Source organism: Echinops telfairi, unplaced genomic scaffold (assembly GCF_000313985.2).
Source record: "Echinops telfairi isolate 266 unplaced genomic scaffold, ASM31398v2 ScPeMD7_31;HRSCAF=116, whole genome shotgun sequence".
In the NCBI taxonomy this organism is placed as follows: domain Eukaryota; kingdom Metazoa; phylum Chordata; class Mammalia; order Afrosoricida; family Tenrecidae; genus Echinops; species Echinops telfairi.
Window position 1 is genome coordinate 9,046,861 of NW_022103928.1, and position 9,936 is coordinate 9,056,796.

General features: G+C 42.8%; 1 pseudogene; it reads right to left on the reverse strand.

Annotated features, from left to right (window-relative positions):
- Positions 1–1,948: 1,948 nt before the first annotated feature.
- Positions 1,949–2,353, reverse strand: LOC101644982 (annotated as a pseudogene).
- Between the last annotated feature and the right edge of the window lie 7,583 nt (positions 2,354–9,936).

Consider the following 9,936-nt stretch of genomic DNA (forward strand, 5'->3'; position numbering starts at 1 on the left):
GTCTGCTGACTCCAAGACATTTGTTTCCATTGTAAATTTCTGCACGTCCCCAAACTACAAGATCCATACATTCTCCTTCAGATGCTTCCAGCTCTAAAGCACAATAAGTCTCCGAGTCTAAGACCTGCATTTTCATATGATCACAAAATCAGCGCTGAGATGTATTTTTGTCCGCCCACGTTCTTGCCCCTTCTAGTCTATTACTTGTCTTTATGGAAGTTCTAGTTCCACGAAGGAATATAAGGCACATTTTATATTCACATTTTATATTCACATTTATATTTATATTCACATGCTCATAATTTTGGAATTAGGGAAATTGGGCTTCAAAAGTCATGTGACTGACAGACAGCTGTATAATTCCAACACTTGTATATTTATGTGTGTCTCAGTAGAACACCCATCATTTATTTACACTTTCTACTGAACACTCCCTATTTCGTTGATAGAGCAGAAAGTCAAATTTGCAGAAATGAGGATACAATTTTCAAGACATCTTTAGGATTCCAGAAATTATGAACAGTTACTTCCGGTCAGGGAACCTTGACGGCACCGCGGGTGACGCGCATGCTTTGAGCCCGCCAGCGACTCTGCGTGAGAAAGCTGAGGCTGCGCAGATCCGTTAGCCTGATGCCTTCGGAGACCCAAGGAGCAGTTCTGGCCCATAGAGGTATCAAGGAGTCACAACGGATTTAACAGCAGTGTTTGGGTTTAGGACTTCAGTTATGAAAACAAAAACAAAAACTACTGTATAATATGCCCTCTTAATAAGAAATAATGTTTTAGAATTATCCCTTACCTACTTAAAGTGGTCAAAGAAATAGTTTAGCTAAGGATAACAAAGACAGATTCTATTGAGAAGGAAACTAGAATAAGAACGTGTTGGTTTATTTTATTTAAAAAATAAATAAATTGCGTTGAAAATTTGAAAATTATGTTTCCAAATCTGATTTGAAAAAAGAATTCAGAGTTTTATAAATTATGGAAACAGCTAGGAATAAATGTCAAGATAGGATTTACAAAATAATTTTGAACTTATTTGGGGCAACAAATCTTAAAATCTTGTTTTATCCAAAAAAAAATACAGGAAACCTCATTCATCTCAAATGAAATCAGTAAAATAGATTTCAGGGTAAAGACCATATTCTGAGTGGCAAACATTGAAAACCACCCAGCAGTATGGAACATTTGTAATTGTTCCTTCAATATCTGTTCTATTATTTTTGTATAAAATGTTTTCCAAGGAACACAGGTATAATTATGCAGGTAGATTTGTTTCCAGAGGTTCCACTTATAAACATGGGCTCCTTTTAATTATTGCTACCTAACATTGTTTTGATGATTCTAGTCTACACAACTCACTAGAGACAAAGATGAGTTCTAACTATGAGAGATAAAGTTAGGGTGTTATAAATGTTTGCTAAAATCATATTAGAAAAGCTGAGAACAGAAAAGTGGGTGAAGGGTAACATCGGACAAAATAATAATAATTTATAAATTATCAAGGGTTCATGAGGGAGGGGAGAGAGAAGAGGGAGGGGAAAACTGAGGAGCTTATATCAAGGGCCTCAAGTAGAAAGCAAATGTTTTGAGAATAATGATGGCAACAGATGTACAAATGTGCTTGACATACAACAGATGTATGCATGGATTGTGATTGGAGTTGTATGAGCCCCCAATAGAATGATTAAAAGAAAAAAAGAAAAGCTAAGAGCAATCATAATTAATGCATCCATTCGACATTGCACAAGATAAGCAAGTGTAAAATAAAGACTGGGCAATTCTATTTTTTGTGATACACGGGAAAATCAGACCCAAAATGATGGGATGCATATTGTGGGCTCTCATCCCATTGTTGAAAGTGTAAATTGGCATAATAATTCCCAAAGAAATTTGTTCCTATAGATTTCAGAGTTAACAACCTTCCCTCCCAATTTTCCATGCAATTTTATTTCCTACCTTCAATCATAATAATACAATATCCAAATTTTGCCTTAACTGTAGGGCCTGTATATACAAATTTATCCAACCCATTTATACGCAGGGCAAATGTCGCTTCCTGAAAGGGTCCTGACGGTCATCCAGCCCAAGCCGTCCCTTTGCCTGGCTTTATCTTCACTACGTTATCCAATTACTTCATTCAATCTCAATTCCAGACTTTGACTTCCCCATGGCTTCTGAAATTCTGCTGTTTTTTGCATCAACTGCAGCTGACCTTTATTGCAAGACCACCACCTCCGGAGTCCTGAGCCTTCTTATCAGCACCATCATTCCCAGGGACTGCTCCCCATTTCCTCCCTTGTCCAGTAGCACTTTGTCCATTGGGTGGCATCTTTGAGAACTGTAGTTGAACTTAAAAGCCAACCATATTTTTTTTCTGTTTAGTAATATATTTGTGGTATACTCTTCCATCTCAGGGAAGTCAATGATCATCTGATTTCTTCTTTATCTAATCCAGCTGTTAAAAGCTAACAGCCTTTGATGCACTCATTTTACTAATTTTTTGGGAAAGTCAAATAGACATACATACACACTGCTAATTGAAAAGTAGAGACTATTTCTGTTTTCAACAATTGTGGAATGGTTACTAGATAACGGTGCCTCCCCTTGAGTTAAATCTTCACCAAACATTAAAAATCATTTTTCTCCAGAAAATGCTAGGACGCATGAAGATTCTTCTAGCAGTCAGCTGAAAGTGAGGCGTAAAGCACAGCATACGTAGAGCCAGGAGATACTAATAGGGCTCACCTGCGTACCTGTTTACAGGCTCACCTGAGTACCTGTTTACAGGCTCACCTGAGGACTTGTTTACAGGCTCACCTGAGGACCTGTTTACAGGCTCACCTGAGGACTTGTTTACAGGCTCACCTGAGGACCTGTTTACAGGAGTCATCCGATCGCCACCCTGCTGCTACGACATGAGCCATCTGAGAAGACAGCCAAAAAGCAAACCCACTAGCTGACCGGAACTCCTAACAACCGTATAGGACTTGCCAATGTGGGTGTCCGAGACGGTGACTCTTTATGGGAACAGAAAGCCTCATCGTTCTTCTTCAGATTCTCTGGTGGGTTTAAACTGCTCACCTTGCAGTTAGCAACCAAACAGGTAACTTATAAAATCAACTTGATGGCACACAGGGATAACTCCCAAGTTTCTATATTTTAGCCTAGACATCTTCCTAGAACCATAAACTTATCTAGCCAATGTCCCCCTGAAATCTTAATTTGGGTATACGTAGATGTTTAACGGTATATAATAAGCCTATGATATTCTGGTTCTGATTTCCTTGCTGTCACGTCCATAGAATAGTGTCCGGACAATGCTTGATACATAGTAGTGTATCATTAAATATTTGCCAAATGAATAAGTACGTGAAAGATTACCCAAGTCCCTATGAGTTCCCGTGATCTTCAACAATTTCACATGCCTGAGGATGATTAAAGGAGTTGATTGCTTTCTTGAGTGCCCTGTAATTATAGTTTCAGTTGCTGAATGGTATCTGGAAATCATTTCAAAAATAATCCCATCTAGAATGAGTCTCTGGGGCTGAGGGCCTGGGACCACAGACTCGGGGGAACAGCAAAGTTGGTTGGTGTGATATAGTTCACAAATATTTGTAGACATTCTACTTTGGGGACTAGTGACTGGGGTCTTAAGAGTGTGAGTGGCCATCTACGGTGCAACTACCGGGCTCTCCCCATCTGAAGGAAAAGAGTGATGAAATTCAAAGACACATAAAAATAATTCATTCACCGGTGAATGAACACCCTGACATCAGTGTCTGCAACCTGAGATGAGTACAACTAAAGGGTGACTGGCTATGCCCCTAATTGTTGTGAAAGGGATCTCAGCAGAAGGTCCTGGATAGAGAGGAAGGGAAATGCGGAACAAAATCCAAACTGATAACCAAGACCAAGCTTGCTGGTTGGACAGAGACTGATGGTCCCTTAGGACTATGGCCCTTCGTCACCCTTCAGGTTTGGCAGTGAACTCGCCACCATGGTTCAGTTTTCAATCAAAAACAGACAGGCCTATCAAGGGAACAGTGATACTCAGAAGGTACACACATCATAGAATAATCAACTATTTAAAATCAAAAGGGCAAAGCTCAGAAGAATTAGGAAAGAAGCAGAAATGGAAACAGGAAACAGCGATATGAAACAAAATGCATATAAAATGTTGACTGGAAAACTGTAAGTCTTCATCTAATTCACAATAAATAAATTGGGAACAGAAAAAATCCTTCCTGTGGTAGTTAACATAATTTCATGTTAACTTGATAACAGAATGAAGGTGTGGGTCTAGTCTGTCAATCAGGTCGCAGCCTGATGACCCCTCCTTGTGGGTGTGGCTGTCTTATAAGTATTCTGGGAACTCTCTCACGCTGCTATATACTCCTGTTGACAAGATACATGGAGCCATGCTGATATCAGCCAGAGCGCTGGGGATGAGTCTGCTGCCATTGGATCCACAGGACTTTCTACCCATGGGCCTGTGATCTTCCTGCATTCAGCATTACTGCATGTGCTGCATGAGTCTGAAGAGAAATTCCTGGGCTAATATCGGACTTATGGGCGAATACCACACTTATGGATTTGATTTGGACTGGGCTGGGATGTTTTATTGATGCAAAATTACTTCTTGATATAAAGTTCTCTCTTACACATGTTTTTCTCTGGTTTTGTTTCTCTAGTCAACCCAGACTAACACACTTACATTGGCCTTGTTATTATTAGGCAGCATTAAATCAGCTCTGACTCAGAGCAACACTACGTAAAACAGAGCCTCACACTGCTGCCTCTGTGACGGCCTCACCATTGTTGATAAGTGCGAGCCCATTGTCACAGCCACTGTGTCAATCCTTATAGAATACACAAAGCCCTTTCATCCTTTTACCATTACTTCCATTTTCAACAGTCCATGAATCAGCCACGGGAGATATTTGCTCCTGTCAAAACTGGAGAAAATAATAATAGCCATCATTTACTCTCTACTTACTGTGTGCCAGGCACCGTGCCCAGGGCATTGCATGCATAATCATGTTTAACTCTCCATGTTAGATCATATTTGCTTGGCAATCATATTTGAAAAGAAAGGAAATGAGCTCGGGTGAGTTCAGTATCTTCATGAGCTGGGTGCTTTGTGAGCTGGCGGTTATAATTATTAGAGAAGTTCACAGATGAGAAAGCAGGCGTAGTGAGGTGAAGTTACACCCCTGTGTGTCCAAGGATGAGGTAGATGAGTCAAGGTTCAGGTTCAGGTCATCTGGCTTCCACTCATGCCTTTAACCACCATTCTCTGCCAGCGCTTAGTGAAGCAGCTACTTCAATGGCCAAGGAAGCAGCAGTGACGAAATTAAATGATGCAGGCCCCTGGGAAACTATACTGTAAAGAAACCTTTTAAAAGTTCTAAAAGGCAAAAAAGTCACTTTGATCATTTCAATTGCTCATGCACCGATGCCAGCCAGAGAAGTGAACAGAATTGCACTTGATTTATGGGGTTATATTGCCAAGAAATGTTTAATATACCACAACAAACACATCGGTCTCAGAAGAAATGCCACTGGAATGCTCCTTGTTTATTTGGAGTACGTCATCCAGAAAGACCAACTATTAGTAAAGGATACCAGGTCTGATAAAGCAGAGGATCGATGGAAAATCCCCAGTGAGATAAATTGACACAATATGCTCAACAATGAAGTCAAACAGAGAGCAGTCACAAAGACAGGGCAGCATTGGCGACATCTTTCACATGTAACATTGCACTGAGGTAGAGTCCACTGAGTGAGGTCCCTGACTCAGATACAAAATTTAAGGGAGCACCCAACCACGTAGCAGTCTAAGTCAGTCAAATTTTAATGCAATACTCGAAAGAAAAACCAGTACAAGAAACCCATGTGAAACAAAACGAAGCATCAAACTCATAAACATAACCAGCCATTTTTCATCATCAGAGTGAACGGCAAGTTTTGTGTCAACTTGGGTAGACCAGGATTCTCAGTAGTTTGACATTTGAAACTTTCCCCCCATGATTTGATCTAACGTAATATAATCAATTCCACTTTGGGATTGGTTATGAACAGCAAAGCAGTTGTGGGAATGTTAGAGTGAAGCGCTCCCTGCCCGGATGATGCTTCCTCAGGGTGCGGCCTACTTCATATAGAAGATGATGCTGTGGGAAAGCCGGATCTCTTCTTTCTGGTCTGCATCCTGCACCTGACTCATCAGTCTCTGGTTCTTGAACATGAGCCAAAAGCCCTTCATATTTATTGCTGACTCTGGGAGACATCAGAGCCTGCCACCTGACCTGCCAACCTTGGGCATCTGACTTACTAACCTTAGGTTCATCGGCCTCTGCCTCCACCACCTGTGGTCTTGTTTCTTCATCTTCAACTTCCTGTTTTTTGGCCCTGGCACCACATGATTCAAAAGAAGCCTTCTGTCTATGACCCTGACCCACAGTCTTGACCTGGACTGGACTTGGCCACTTCCACAATTATGTGAGTCACTTTCTCTATATAAATTCCTCCCTCCCTCCCTTCCTTCCTCCCTTCCTGTCTTGCTCTCTCTTTCTTATTGTCGCCCCCAACCATATATCTTTGTGCATGCGTGTATGTATAAAACTGGTTTTGTTTCACTAGAGAACGCAGCTTAACACTGTCAGTTTTCATCCAAATAACAAAACGAAACAACCTCAGCTGTTACCCATCCAAATTGACCCGACAGGCTTAAAATATAGTTGAGTATCTTTCTCAAATGATAAGAAAATTTTGTCTTTCCTATGTATAGGGATATTTATGATAATCGAAAGAAGGCATAGCATTGGATCTCTTCTAACATCAAGAGGCGGGAAAGAGAATCAAGATCAATCTAAGGTTGATTACTATGAGGTAGCAGTCAGACCTATGTCTACTCTCCAACTGTTTCACCAATTCTGACAACAGCCATCCTCACCATGGCGCCCTCTAACCCTCTGCTGGTTCCAGTCATTTGTGGTGATGGGCACACAGCGCTCACAGACGACACTCCCAGTGACGGGATTTATTAGGGAAGAAAGAAGTTACAATTTAGCACCAGGATAAAGTTGGAAGCAATAGGACAATTCAGGATACTATCCTTGAATCTACACAACTGCCCTTGGTCCCTGTTCAGGTCAGGCCATTTCATTAGACATTCCTTGCAGCCTGAGCTTCCCGTCCTCCAGCTTTAGTCTGCCCTCTGTCCAGTTTGGGCAGGTATTACAGGTCTTTGGCTCCACTGACTAAATGCCCAGAGGTCCTCCACCTTGCCAGCAAGCTTCCTTGCTGAGCGCTCTTGCTCTATGCATACATCTAGCCTGTCAGTCAAGGGCTGCTGCTGTTACATGCTGTTTTCAATGTTAAGCTCTCTATTTCCAGGGACCCTGGAGCCCTGGTTGCATAGCGGTTATACGTGGGGCTGATAACTGCAAGGTCAGCAGTTTGAAACCGCCAGCTGCTCTTAGGAAGAAAGATGTGTTTCTGAGACTTCAACTTTTGCAGGGGACCCTCACCTCCTCTGTGCTCCAGGGTTGCTATAAGTCAAAATTGATTCGATGGCAGTGAGTTTCATTTGATTTTGGTGTTCCAGGGACTCTGGGTCTAAAGATACATACCACTCCTGGCTCTTCTTCCAGTTGATAGGGAGCTTCCCCCCTCCCCCCCCCCAACCTCTGGGATTGGCTCCCTTGAAGCCAAAGGGGATAGCAAGACTGACCAATTCCCTACAAGGGTTCTGTGTGCTATGTTGGCATAGGCTGTCCAATCCGCTTAGCTGACCCAAAGCACCTTATTTGCATAGTCATACCCAATTATTTTATAAGAATCACAGGCCAGGGCTAGAATGGCTATGTTAAAACAATTCACTGCACCGCAGGTCACAAATGGGTCACTGATCATTTAAATTCAAAGACTGTTGCTCCCTTACCACCCAGCACTGAATCCGTCTAAAGGAGGGGTTGATTCAGCATCCAAAGATATCCTGAAGCTTCCGGTCCCTCACTCTTGCGACTGTTCCAGCCAAAGCCATCATCAACTCTCATTTGTCCCTTAAAAGTCCTCCTGTCTCTTGTTCACTCTCTTCCCTCTAATTCTTGTTTTACCCGACGACCAAATCAAATCCCAGCCCACTGTCAGTGAGTGAATTATGACTCATAGCAACTCTATATAGGGGTTGCGTGGATGTCAATTTTTTAAAAGAGCGGGCAGCTTCATCTTTTCACCATGGAGTGCCTAGTGGGCTTGGGCTGCGGACCTTGCGGTTATCAGCTCCACACCTCACCCGGAGCACCAGCAGGACTCTGCACAACTCCTGAAGCCCCCTTTAGAAACTGGGTCAGCCTGGCCTTGGGCTGAGCTGAGAGTGGACCGTGTTATCATGTCTGTACTGACACAGCTGCTGCGGAGGGCCCTACTGGGCCAGGCAAAAAACTCCTGGGGCCAATAGCTCAGGTCCACTCTTAGGGACCACCTTGGGATCATTGGACTTAGTGCCCACTTCCTGTGTTTCTTCATGCTTTAGCTGTTACACCTGGAGAGCTACACGAATCAGAAGTGAAGGAGGCCTCGCGCTCTCTCTCTCAGTGTCACGGTTTCTCCGGACCATCTAATCCTGTCACACACTGGAGCGTCACCCAAGGTACAGTGACCAATTCTGCCATTGTGGCCTCTCAGTGTTTCCCTAGTTACATCTTGGGACCACATATATTGGCTTATAAATCCTGCTCCAGCAGGGGGTGTGGGGCCCAACTTGTATCAATAAAATCTATATAAACATATCTAACAAACAAAAATGGGCTATATCAATTGCCTATTTAAAAGGTATGACTAGTCTATGTATGAAGGAGCCCTGGTGATGTTGTGGATTAAGCTTTATGCTGCCAGCCACCAGCTTCTACCTGCTGCTCTGAAGGAGAAAGATGAGACTGTTTGTTCCAGTAAAGATTTATAGTCTCACAAACCCTTTATAGGGTTGCGAAAAATCAGAATCGGCTTAATAGCAGTGAGCTTGAATTGAGACTCTACAGATGTGGAATAAATCTCACTCCACAGCGAACCCTGCATTGTATGGGCTCTACCTGCCTCTGTGAGACTGAGCCACATGTCCCCTTTGCTGCCATTAGCACAATGGGGCTTGTGCCATCTCCAGGCCTTTGCACCTGTGGCTTCCTCTGTTCTTGGCTTACCCCTTCGGACCCTTCAGAACTCAGTGGATTCCTCGTCTCTAGAGAAAAGGACTACAGTATTTGTCATAGCTCATGATGTTAGAAGCTCTTTGCCCAAACTACTTGCTCCAAGTATTTTACACTATTTATTGCATTCACAGGTCCCTGAGTTGGGCAAGCACCTGGTAATCAGCTACGGTCTCTTGTGTGAACTTGCCAAGGGCACTGCACCAGCAAGGCCCGGTGATCTGCTTGCATAACCATCACCACCAAGAAAAACATATGGAGCAATCATCTGGTCACGTTATGAATCATCACAAGTTAGAATCAACCCGATGGCAATGGGCTCTAGTTGCTTTATTTATTTTGTCATCCCATCTTCTGGAAAGCAAGCTCAACTCCTGGGCGTGACCACTGTCTCCCTCACCTCTAGCATTGGTAGCTGCTAGTTGTTAAGGCAAGTCCCCACTCATGGCAACCCGCTGCACCGCAGCACAAAATGCTGTCTGATCCTGAGCCACCACATGATTGGCAGCATATTAGAGCCTTATGACCCATAGGGTTTTTTCTGGTTAATTTCCACAAGTAGATTGCTTTGGCATGTCATAAAGACTCAAAAAAAACCTGTTGCATGAATGAACAAATGATGGAGGTTTTATGAAAAGTAAGTTAAGGCAGTCACCATTTGATGCTATTAATTGAGTGCTAGACATTGCACAAGGCACTTTCCCCACACTACCCCACATTAATATCT